We start from the raw sequence: 10,168 nt of genomic DNA on the forward strand, positions 1-10,168 counted from the left end.
TTTCACATCCTTTGTTAAGTATACCCCCAAATATTTCATCTTCTTTGGTACTACTTTAAACGGGATGGAGTCCTTGACTGTTTTTTCTGCTTGGCTGTTGTTGAAACTATTATTTTTATAAGTGCATTGGTTTATGGGGTTATCACTCATTCCAGCTACATAAATGAGAAATTAAAATTTGAGAAAAATGCATCAACAATTATCTTCTTCCTTAATTCTTGCCTACCACAAAGGAATGTTGTGAAAATTAAACAGACGGTTCCCTTAAATTAGTTTAGACTGATATACAGAGCAATTCCACATACATGCGAAAGGTTAGGATAATGTTTTATCTCATTAATATTCAAAAATGGAAAGAGATTATAAACTAAGCATGATAAGCGGGCCTGCGTGTTTCGAGAACTGACATTGTATCTGTGAAATGGCAACTCAGACTTTCCACAAATGATAGAGATCCATACGGCTCAGAGCAAACGTCTAATGACATATATTCACAAAGACTGTGTTTTTTGAAAAAGAGAGAACACAGCCAGAAAAGCATGTCTTGTAAGAATGAGCATTTACCAGTACATCTAACGTTTCGGTGACCAGACCCGTACAACTGTCTTCACGATTTGCAGTGTTCTGTAGGCTAACAAATACCACGCTAAGCGCTGCAGGCATGAAGAGTTTTACAAAGGATTTAGATCTTATATAATTGCTGAAAATCAGAAAAACTGCCACAAAAATTAGGGAAGCTTCCCCCGGTTATCTCAGCCTGAGGCTCTGATGTGGGGTGCCCCTCAGTACTTATTTTTTCCTGGGCAGCTCCCACTGACTGCCCCCTCAAGGGCAGCAAAGTGGATGACCCCTCTACCAGGGGAAGCTATAACCTTGGTGTCTCCCCAGGAGTCTGGCTATAACTGAATTCTTCTCTGTGGCAAATTCTAGGCTGGAGGCATATGGGGGAAAGGATTTGGGGTGCTGCATTTTGGGGAAAAGGATTTTAGGTGCTGAATTTGGGGCTGCTCACCTATACCCCCTCTCAGGATAGGGTGCAGGTAAGCAGACCAAAGACAGGCTGAAAACTCCCTAGCAGTACCAGGTTGTGTGTGGGTCCACTGCACACAATGACACAAGAGTCTGTGGTTTTCATCTTGTGCCTCCACTGTTCCTTTGAGCCCCAGATCCTCTGCATCATTCCTTAGACTATGGCAGGTGGGAGAGGCAGGTGATATACCTGCTTCATAGCTGCCTTGGGCTGGATGTGATCACATCAGTGGCCATTGGTCAACAAGGAATGGTCTCAAGTTCTGGAAGTTTGGGAGAGTCAGACCACATAGAAAGTGATATAAAGATGTTGAAGTCCTGGTGAAACACACTTACTATATGAAGGTGGAGTAGACACTTTTTAATTCCATTGCATCACACATAGTAATACTTATTTAAATTGCTACAAATACGTGTGCCTTACATTCTTATTTTTGTCAGTTAAAGAAAAAGAGTTTTGGCTATCACTGTTAGGCAGAGCTCATAGTTACCCCATGTTCTGCTAGAGGTATTTAGTTATGAAAGATCAAATAAACAAGTATATTTCTGAGCCAGCTTCTATTTGAGTCAGCTAGCTGGGGGATTTTGAGGACTTGACTTATGCTAGGAACATGATATGAACGAGATTGACTAAAGTTTAAATGAATTAATGTTTATTTTTCTGCCTTTGGCCTAGGATTCTCCAAGCCAGATATTTTCATTTCTTGCACTTGGCAATGTCTGGTGCATTTATTTCAATGAATGAACGAAAAGCCAGAAAGATATTTACGGCAAGAAGGCTGACCTATGCACCTGATCTTAAATGAATATTCATCATCATAATTGGGTGTTTTCCCTTCCCTTTATCACCCTTAAATTCTAACAAGATTCACATCTTTATCATTATCCAGTCACCTATAAGATGAGTTTAATTTGTTAAGTTTGAAAATCATGTAGAGTTTTATAGCAGGAAAAAAACGTTACAGAGATTCATGTACTATTTCCCCAAAGTGCCATTACTGGTTAAAGGTTAATTAGTTTTATTGTACACCTCTGTTTTCGTTGAGCTATTGCCTAAATAGACTCAGCTCTGGGTAGCTGGTGGAATTATCGCTATTGTGTGTTTAAGGTTTGAGTTTCTTTAGCCAGAATTGGAGCACTAGTGTGAGATAGTCATTATACCTATGACAAAGATATTTTATAGATCATATATTTTCATGCACTTTTTTCATTCTACAATAAGGTTGGCACAAAAGAGCTCACAATGAAAATGCATTACCATAAAATTTTAGACAGAGTGTATTCAAAAGTTCATAAAACCAGATGATGATAAAAATAGCACATTTTCACATAATTAGAGATTTACTGTGGCATTATAATTTCATTTCCACAAAGCAACCTTTCAAACGTGGGGTTTTCAAGCATGTAATTGTGAAATGCAATTCAAAATGCCAAATGGAAGTGACACCTATAGAATTTCTGAATAGTCATGTCAAGCCCGAGCTGAGCTTACAGGAAATTGGGAAATTTGGGAGTATTACTGCACTTAGCACTTTGTGTATCTAGCAAGGAAGCCTGGAGTGAAGTGATAGAACCTAAGTGAATTCCTCAGAGTGGTAAGCTGTGGCCGTTGCCAGGGGTTTTAATGAATGTATAGACCTTATGAGCAGGTTTTGACACTGCACCTGTCCCTGTGGTTCAGGCCGGACGTCTGACTCTACCTGCCACTGGGGTGCTGGCCGGGAGTCTAATGTTCTCCCTGTCCCTATGGTGCAGGCTGGAGGTCTGACACTGCACCTGTCCCTGGGGTGCTGGCTGGGGGTCTGACTCTCTCCCTGCCACTGTGGTGCTGGCCAAGGGTCTGATGCTCTCCCCATCACTGTGGTGCTGGCACCCCTCAGGAAGCCCTGCCAGGTAGAACTGATTCCTCAGTATCCGTCAATTGCATTTGACAGTCATGAAGGCAGTTTCTAAGCATGGGCTGTCTCTTCCACAACTACTATGAGTTGGATTGTGCTGAATCTTCCAAAATTCATGGTGAAGCTCTACCACCCAACAACTTCGAATATGATCTTTCTATCTTACAGAGATAATGAGTTAAGCTGAAGTTATAATGGAGTAGGGTGGGCCCTGATCTGAAAGGAACTGGACACAGACAGTGCACAAAGAGGTACCATATGGGCGGGAATGCAGAGGTGGGGAGATGTTTCCAGAAGGCAGTGAGCAGCGAGGATTGCCAGAACCTCAGAGAGAGTGGCCAGGTTCTCTCTCAGCCTCAGCAACATCAGACCTGACGACACCATGCCCCTCCACGTCTGGCTCCAGAACTTGAGCCTTCAATCTCTGTTGTTTCAGGTGTTCAGTTTGTGGTGCTCTGCAGTCCTAGCAAATCAGAACATTGATATTGCTTGAACTGGAGCTCGGCCCCTTTAAATAAAAGGCTGCACTTTAAAACGAGCAGGGCTTACTAAGTATGTAAAAATGTACATGGTTAGAATTAGATGTGTGTGTCGGTAATTCTGAACTCTACCTGATAACCATTCTGTCAGTGACCAACATATTTTAATCAGGCACTATGCCTTCATCAATATAGACTATATGAAATTCTGTAAATATTTTTAGATATCTCTTTTTTTCTTGGTAAACTGTGGATAAATACATAGTTACCAAAAATGAGCAATAAGATATAAATCCTGCCCTCTAGTTCCTAGATAGCAAAATTCTGGAAAGATTAAATTGTACATATGAAAATCAACGTGAATACGACAGCAGGGAGTATTATGTAAGATGATTTTACTCATTAATTAGCAAGAAGAATTTAGGCACTATTCACTAAAGTATGTCCCTTAGGAATGGATTATTTTATTGGAAATAAGTCTGGACGAATTATAAGGGAACACTGTGCATAACATATTTGTTTTTCTTGAACCCTTCTGAAGGATTTTTGATGTTTGTTGGTCTTGTGGGAAAAATTTGGAAGTCTTTGCCTGCATGATCAAAGATACTAAGCTTCCACTGTGATTGAAATTTCTTTGATGTTGCTATAGACTGTCATTTTCAGTGAAAATGCAAAATAAACATATATGTGCATATATATACACACACAGAGAATTACACACAATCATATAGAAGACAAAAATATTAGCCTGAAGTCATAACTAAAAGTTATAATTTTGTATTTCATATGATAATTTCAAAATCTAGTAATGTTGCTTCTCTCAAACCAACTAATTTAAATATATAAAGGCTCACAGACATAGCATATGGACAGTGCAACCCAGAGACTGATACCTTGTCAACACAATGCCTGTTGCATATTAAGATAATTTGTACAGAGACAGATAGTAGTTCAGTGGTGTCTGAACTTGCCAGGGCTGGGGTGGAAATGGAAGGGTGACTGTCATCGGTTAGAATATCTATTTGCAGGGTGATGCAGTGAGCTGAAGAAAGCCACTGACTCTAAAATATACCTACTTCTAAATCCCCAGAGCTGTGAATTTCATCTTACATGGCAATAGACATGATTAAATTAAGGACCTTGAAATGGGGAGACTATCCTGGGTTATTCTGATGGGCTGTGGCTGCAGTTACACATATTCCTCTAAGAGGTGGACTGAGAGAGGTTTCACATATGCACACACACAGAGAAGGTGATGGGGACATGGAGCAGAAAGAGAGTTCTAGATTCCTGCCTTGAATACGGGAGTGATGCCACCATAAACCAAGGGATGCCTGCAGCCACCAAACCCAGATGAGGCAGGAGACAGAGGATCCCCAAGAAAGTCCCAGAGACTGTGCCTGCCAACACCTTGATGTGGGCCCAGGGAAACCGATGTGATCTTTGGCCTCCAGAACTGTGAGGAAACAAATTTCTGTTGTTTTAAGATACCACGTTTATGATAATTTGTCAGAGAAACTCCAAGAAACTACAATTAATGAAATGTCCTAAACTTGGATTATGAGTGAATTTCATGCACTATAAATTATTTTTTAACCCAATTTTTTTAACATCTTAATAGACACATCGAAAGATTCAAAATCAAGGACATTTGCACCCAAATGTTTATAGCAGCTCAATTCACAATCACAAAGATGTGAAGATAACCCACGTGCCCACCAACAGATTCATAAACTCGGTATGTGTATACCGTGGAACACTATTCAGCCATAAAAAGATGGAGACTTTATATCTTTTGTATTTACCTCTATGGATTTGAAGAGCATTCTCTTTATTAAAGTATCTCAAGAATGGAAAAGCAAGTATCCATGTACTCAATACTAATTTGAAACTTGTAGATGAACAACTAAAAGCCCCTCAAAGAGAAAAACACAATTAAATTCAAGAAGGGGAGAGGGAAAGGGCCAGTAAGTTCCCACCTAATGGGCACAATGTAAGGGTATGTGGCACCTCCCTGGTGAAGGACTCAACTACAACTCAAACTTTACCTAACAAATGCAAAGAATGTAACCTAACCTTAGATACCATTATATTAATTCCCCCAAATGATATGCAAATGTCTTAGCTATGTGGTGTTTAAAACTAAAATACAGCTGCAGTATTTTTCTTATGATGTGCTTTTATTGCCATTTCAGTTATGTTTGTCAGAACATTTTTTCCCCAGAATTAAGTCTAATGGAAGACTACTTACACTCTGTATAGGAAAGCCACATTGAACACTTTTAACACGTTTAGCTTAGAAGCTTAACAAAAAATGGTTTCCCTCTCTTCTTTTCTGCCTCTTTGAATGATTGGAAGAGTTCAAAAGTCTTGCCTTTGGTTTCTGAGTTTCTGAGAAAATGGAAGAATCACATTAAATTAGAAGATACCTATGTCTAGGTATCTAGGTATCTAATTTTTGAGAAACTCTTAAACATTAATATTAAGAAAAAAAATCATGAAATGGATGAAATACTTGAATAGACACTTTACGACAAAACACATTTGGGTGGTAATTAAGCACAAAAGGACGCTCGACACTGTTATGTGGATAGAAATGTTGTGTTTCTACGGTGCTGGTGTTTCCATGACAACGTGTTTGACAGAACTCATAAACCTGAACCCCTAAAAAGCACGACGTTTACTGTTTGTAAGTCATGCCTCCAAAAACCTGACTCTAAGGAAAAACTGTCAATACAAAGCAAAAATAATCTTAGAAGGATGGCATAAATCAATACATTATGTTAAATACTGAATAAGATAAAGAATAATAAGCATTCATCTCGCTTCTCTTATATGAATGGCACCACCGAACAACTAAATCAGAGATCAGAACTATTTCAACACCATTCTAGTAAATGAAAAACAAATGATAGAATCAGACTGTTAACACTTCACAAGCCCAGTGGCTTAATAGACACAGGCATTAAGCAGGAATAGTGAGGGCATCCTAGGAACAGAGGCAGAGGGAAGCTTCCTCCTGCTGAAGGAGCTTCGCCGGCCGGCCATGCCGCCAAAGGAATGGAACCAGAGATGCTCGGTCTCTGCGTCCAGCTGCCACTGTGAGAGGAAGGAGGAAGGCAGAGGAGCACGTGGCCTGCAGGAAGAGTGCAGCAGCAACCCTGAGAAAAAGGCTGGAGCAATTCTCAGGTTTTGCAATAAATAACTGGAAACTGAATGCAATGTTCCAACTTAATAGAAAGGAATGTTATTCTCATTTTACTGGTTAGCTCTCTGTAACACGCACATGTGATAAAGGAAAGTCTGCAATAGGCCTATCTTCCCTTTCAACGGCCCCTGCCCATTTCAGAGCCCCTCCGCTTTCCCTTTGACCTGGCCGTATCCTCCAAAATTGCTGGTTTATCCAAACGCTTCCCTGTGTGAGACGTTTTCAAAATACTTGAAACTATTTAAGGTTTCCAAATAAATAATTTTTTTAAGTTTTTTCTTTTTTTATTAAATCATAACTGTGTACATTAATGCATTTATGGGATACAATGTGCTGATTTTATATACAATTTGGATATTATGCAGCCATAAAAAAAAGATGGAGACTTGAGCTCTTTTATGTTTATGTGGATAGAGCTGGAACATATTCTTATTAGAGTATCTCAAGAATGGAATTCTTCTTATTAAAGTATCTCAGGAATGGGATACTTTAATAAGAAGAATATGTTCCGGCTCCATCCACGTAAACATAAAAGAGGTAAAGTCTCCATTTTTTCTTTATGGCTGCCTAATATCCAAATTTGTATATAAAATCAGTACCTTGTACCCCATAAAAATATTCTTCTTAGTAAAGTGTTACCGGAATGGAAAAAAAATATCCAATGTACTCAGTACTACTATAAAACCAATTTATAATCACTCACACTTTCATATGAGAAATGAATCACAACTATAGCCCAGGATGAAGGAGGGAAGGGGAGGGGGATGGGAAGAGAGGAGGGGTGGTTAGATAGATAGAGGGTTAACGGTGGGACTGCACCTATGGAGCATAGTGCAAGGGTGCAAGTCAAATCTCTCAAGTATTGAACACAAATGTCTTAACACTGTGATTAAGTAAATGAGGTGAAAGCTATGTTAATTTAAATTTTAAAATAATGGAAGAAAAAGTATCCAATGTACTCAGTACTATTATGAAAGCAATATATCATCACCCACACTTTCTTACGAATGATAAAAGTTTTTTTAAGGAAATATCAGTCAAATACCTACTAGAGCAGCGATTTTCAATCATTGTGCCCTAAGAGGATCTTAGGTGTGCCTTGAAAATTTTTAAAGATCATTTAATTGTTTTCAAAAGAAGTTTAAAGCACAGTAAGTATATTCATTGTTTTATTCTTTCTTTGATTGACATAATTCAAGTGTGCCGTGGAAGTTTAACTATAGGTTCAGGTACGCTACGAGATTAAACAGGTTGAAGAACACTGGACTAGAGGCTGAGCATCTGATGTCCTCTTTGACATTTGTCATAAATTTGTGAGCATTCAACAGGCTGACGTGGCAGCTATGGAATTTTAGATTTCATGTAAGGAAAAGAATAGGAATCATTTTTGTTGATAACTACACCAGAAAAGACACCGTTTAGAGAAAATATAGCTTAGTTGGAGGATATTTAGAAAAGAGGCATCATCCACTGCAGCACCACTCACAACGGCCAACAATATAGGAGCAGCCTAGGGGTCCATCAGTGGGTGAAAGGACAAAGCAGAACGTTATTCAGCTGCACAGAAGAATGAAACCCTGGCATTTGCAGCCACAGGGATGAACCTGGAGGATATTATGCTTAATGAAATAAACTAGCTACAGAAACATTCAGCATGATTGCACTAATTTGTGGAGTCTAAAGAATTGATCTCATAGAAAGCTGGTTACCAGAGCCCAGGGAGGGTAGAGGGGAGGGCAGATAGGAAGAGACAGGTCAGTTGGGTATAAAGGGTCAGGTGGATGGGAAGGTAAGTTCTGGGGGTTTACCACATAGAGGAGTGACTGAGTTTAACACTATTGAACTGCACGTTCCCAAATGGCTAGAAGAGGGGATTTTAAATGTCCTTACCACAAAGAAATGATAAATGTATGAGGTGATGGGGTGCGCAAAACCCTGATTTGATTACTACACCGTGTATGCATCTGTTGTAACATCACACTCTGCCCATGAATATGTGGGATTATTACATGTCTGTTAAAATATCATCATTTCACATGGACTCTCCAGCGGCCTGCAGGAGCACCTTGGAGAGGCTGGTGGGCCAGGTCGGCACTGTACCTGCAGCTGCCACCCACCTTTCCTACAATGTTTCATTAAAAAAGGAAAAAAAAGTTTGAGAAACCAAAGTTATTCAATGAAAAGGAGTCTCAGTTTGTTCTGAAATTTGCCCCAGTGAAATGCCACCACTGAAACACCTGAGACTGTCCTCAGTCTCCCTCTGTCTCCCCCCACCCCACCTTTGTCACTGTCCTGTGACACCATAGCTTTTATATAACTGAGTTCATTAACCACATTGTCCCTCCTTCCTGAGTTTATTCCCCATGTCTACATATGACAAGTTGTCCACAGTAGCCGAAAGAACTTAGCTCTAAAATTTCCTCCAATCTTAAATTTTTGTATTTAAAGGAAAATTCTTACACCCTGTGAATTATCTTCAACTTCTCTAAGGAGGAGAACTGTGGGGAGGGTAGATCCTACAGCAGGGTCTAAAACCCCTGGGTCTGCGTCATATTTATCTGGGCAGAAAACAGTGTCAAATTCCCCTTAACCAGAGTCTGGCTATTGACAAAATGGGAGTCCTTGCTGTAGTTAAAATATTTTACCTGATACTGATCCCAGGGAGTTTATAGAAATGTGACAGTGTTTAATTTTATAATAATGCCTGCTATTGTCCTTTTCTCCCAAAATTGCTATTATGAACTCTTCAGACTGTATAATTCATAGCACTTATGAGCTGAGTATTTGCCAGGCTTTGCATGAAAGGTTTTATATGAATTATCATATTTAATTCTCAGACAACCATGAATTTCCATATATTTCATTTTTTGACAGAGAAATAAACTGTGGTAATCCATGCAAGGTCATTTAAATAGCTCAGAAGCAGGACTGGGTTTAGGGCCAGGTCGGGGCTTCTCCAGAGCCCACCTACTTAACAATACACAGTTCACCTCCCAACTCTCAGGCAGCTGAAGCTCTGTTTAAATCAGTTCGGAAGCTGCCTGTGTTGGATAACCCTCAGACCTTCATGAAAGCCAAGTAAAGCTCACCATACTGAGGCGTACTGCACTACTGATGAAGAGTGGAAAGGCCACTCTCTCTGATTTGAATTTTCAGTTGCAGCTGTTCACTTGGAGTGGAGAAAGCAGAGCCCCACCTGTGACTGGATGTCCCTACCCAACGGGTCTGCCGCGTGAGGTCGAGCTCTCCCATTAGCCCGGGGCTGAGAGTCAGGAGAGTTGAGGAGGAGGAAGGCAATGGAAAGTTTGCATTCTTTCTTTTTCTAAAATTAATTGTTCTTAAGTTTTAGGTTAATATGGAAGAAGTACCTGCAATTAGGTTACACAGTTTTCTTTTGTAAGGTAAGCGCCTGGGTTGTAGTTGTGCCCTTCACCCAGGAAGTGTGCCACATACCCATGGGTGAACGCATTGGTGGAACCCACCCTCCCTCTTATTTGAATTTAATTGAGATTGTCTCTTACGTGAGCATGTAGTTGTTAATCTACTGGTTCTAA

General features: G+C 39.9%; 1 non-coding gene across 1 annotated transcript; it reads left to right on the plus strand.

Moving 5' to 3' along the window:
• The first annotated feature begins 8,636 nt into the window (after window positions 1-8,636).
• On the plus strand, window positions 8,637-8,744 carry LOC111725226. Its single transcript, XR_002773345.1, has one exon. It is a non-coding gene; the product is annotated as a small nucleolar RNA SNORA44 (small nucleolar RNA).
• The last annotated feature ends 1,424 nt before the right edge of the window (window positions 8,745-10,168 follow it).

The sequence above is a fragment of the Otolemur garnettii genome, unplaced genomic scaffold, assembly GCF_000181295.1.
Source record: "Otolemur garnettii isolate 467f Iridium unplaced genomic scaffold, OtoGar3 scaffold00033, whole genome shotgun sequence".
In the NCBI taxonomy this organism is placed as follows: Eukaryota; Metazoa; Chordata; class Mammalia; order Primates; family Galagidae; genus Otolemur; species Otolemur garnettii.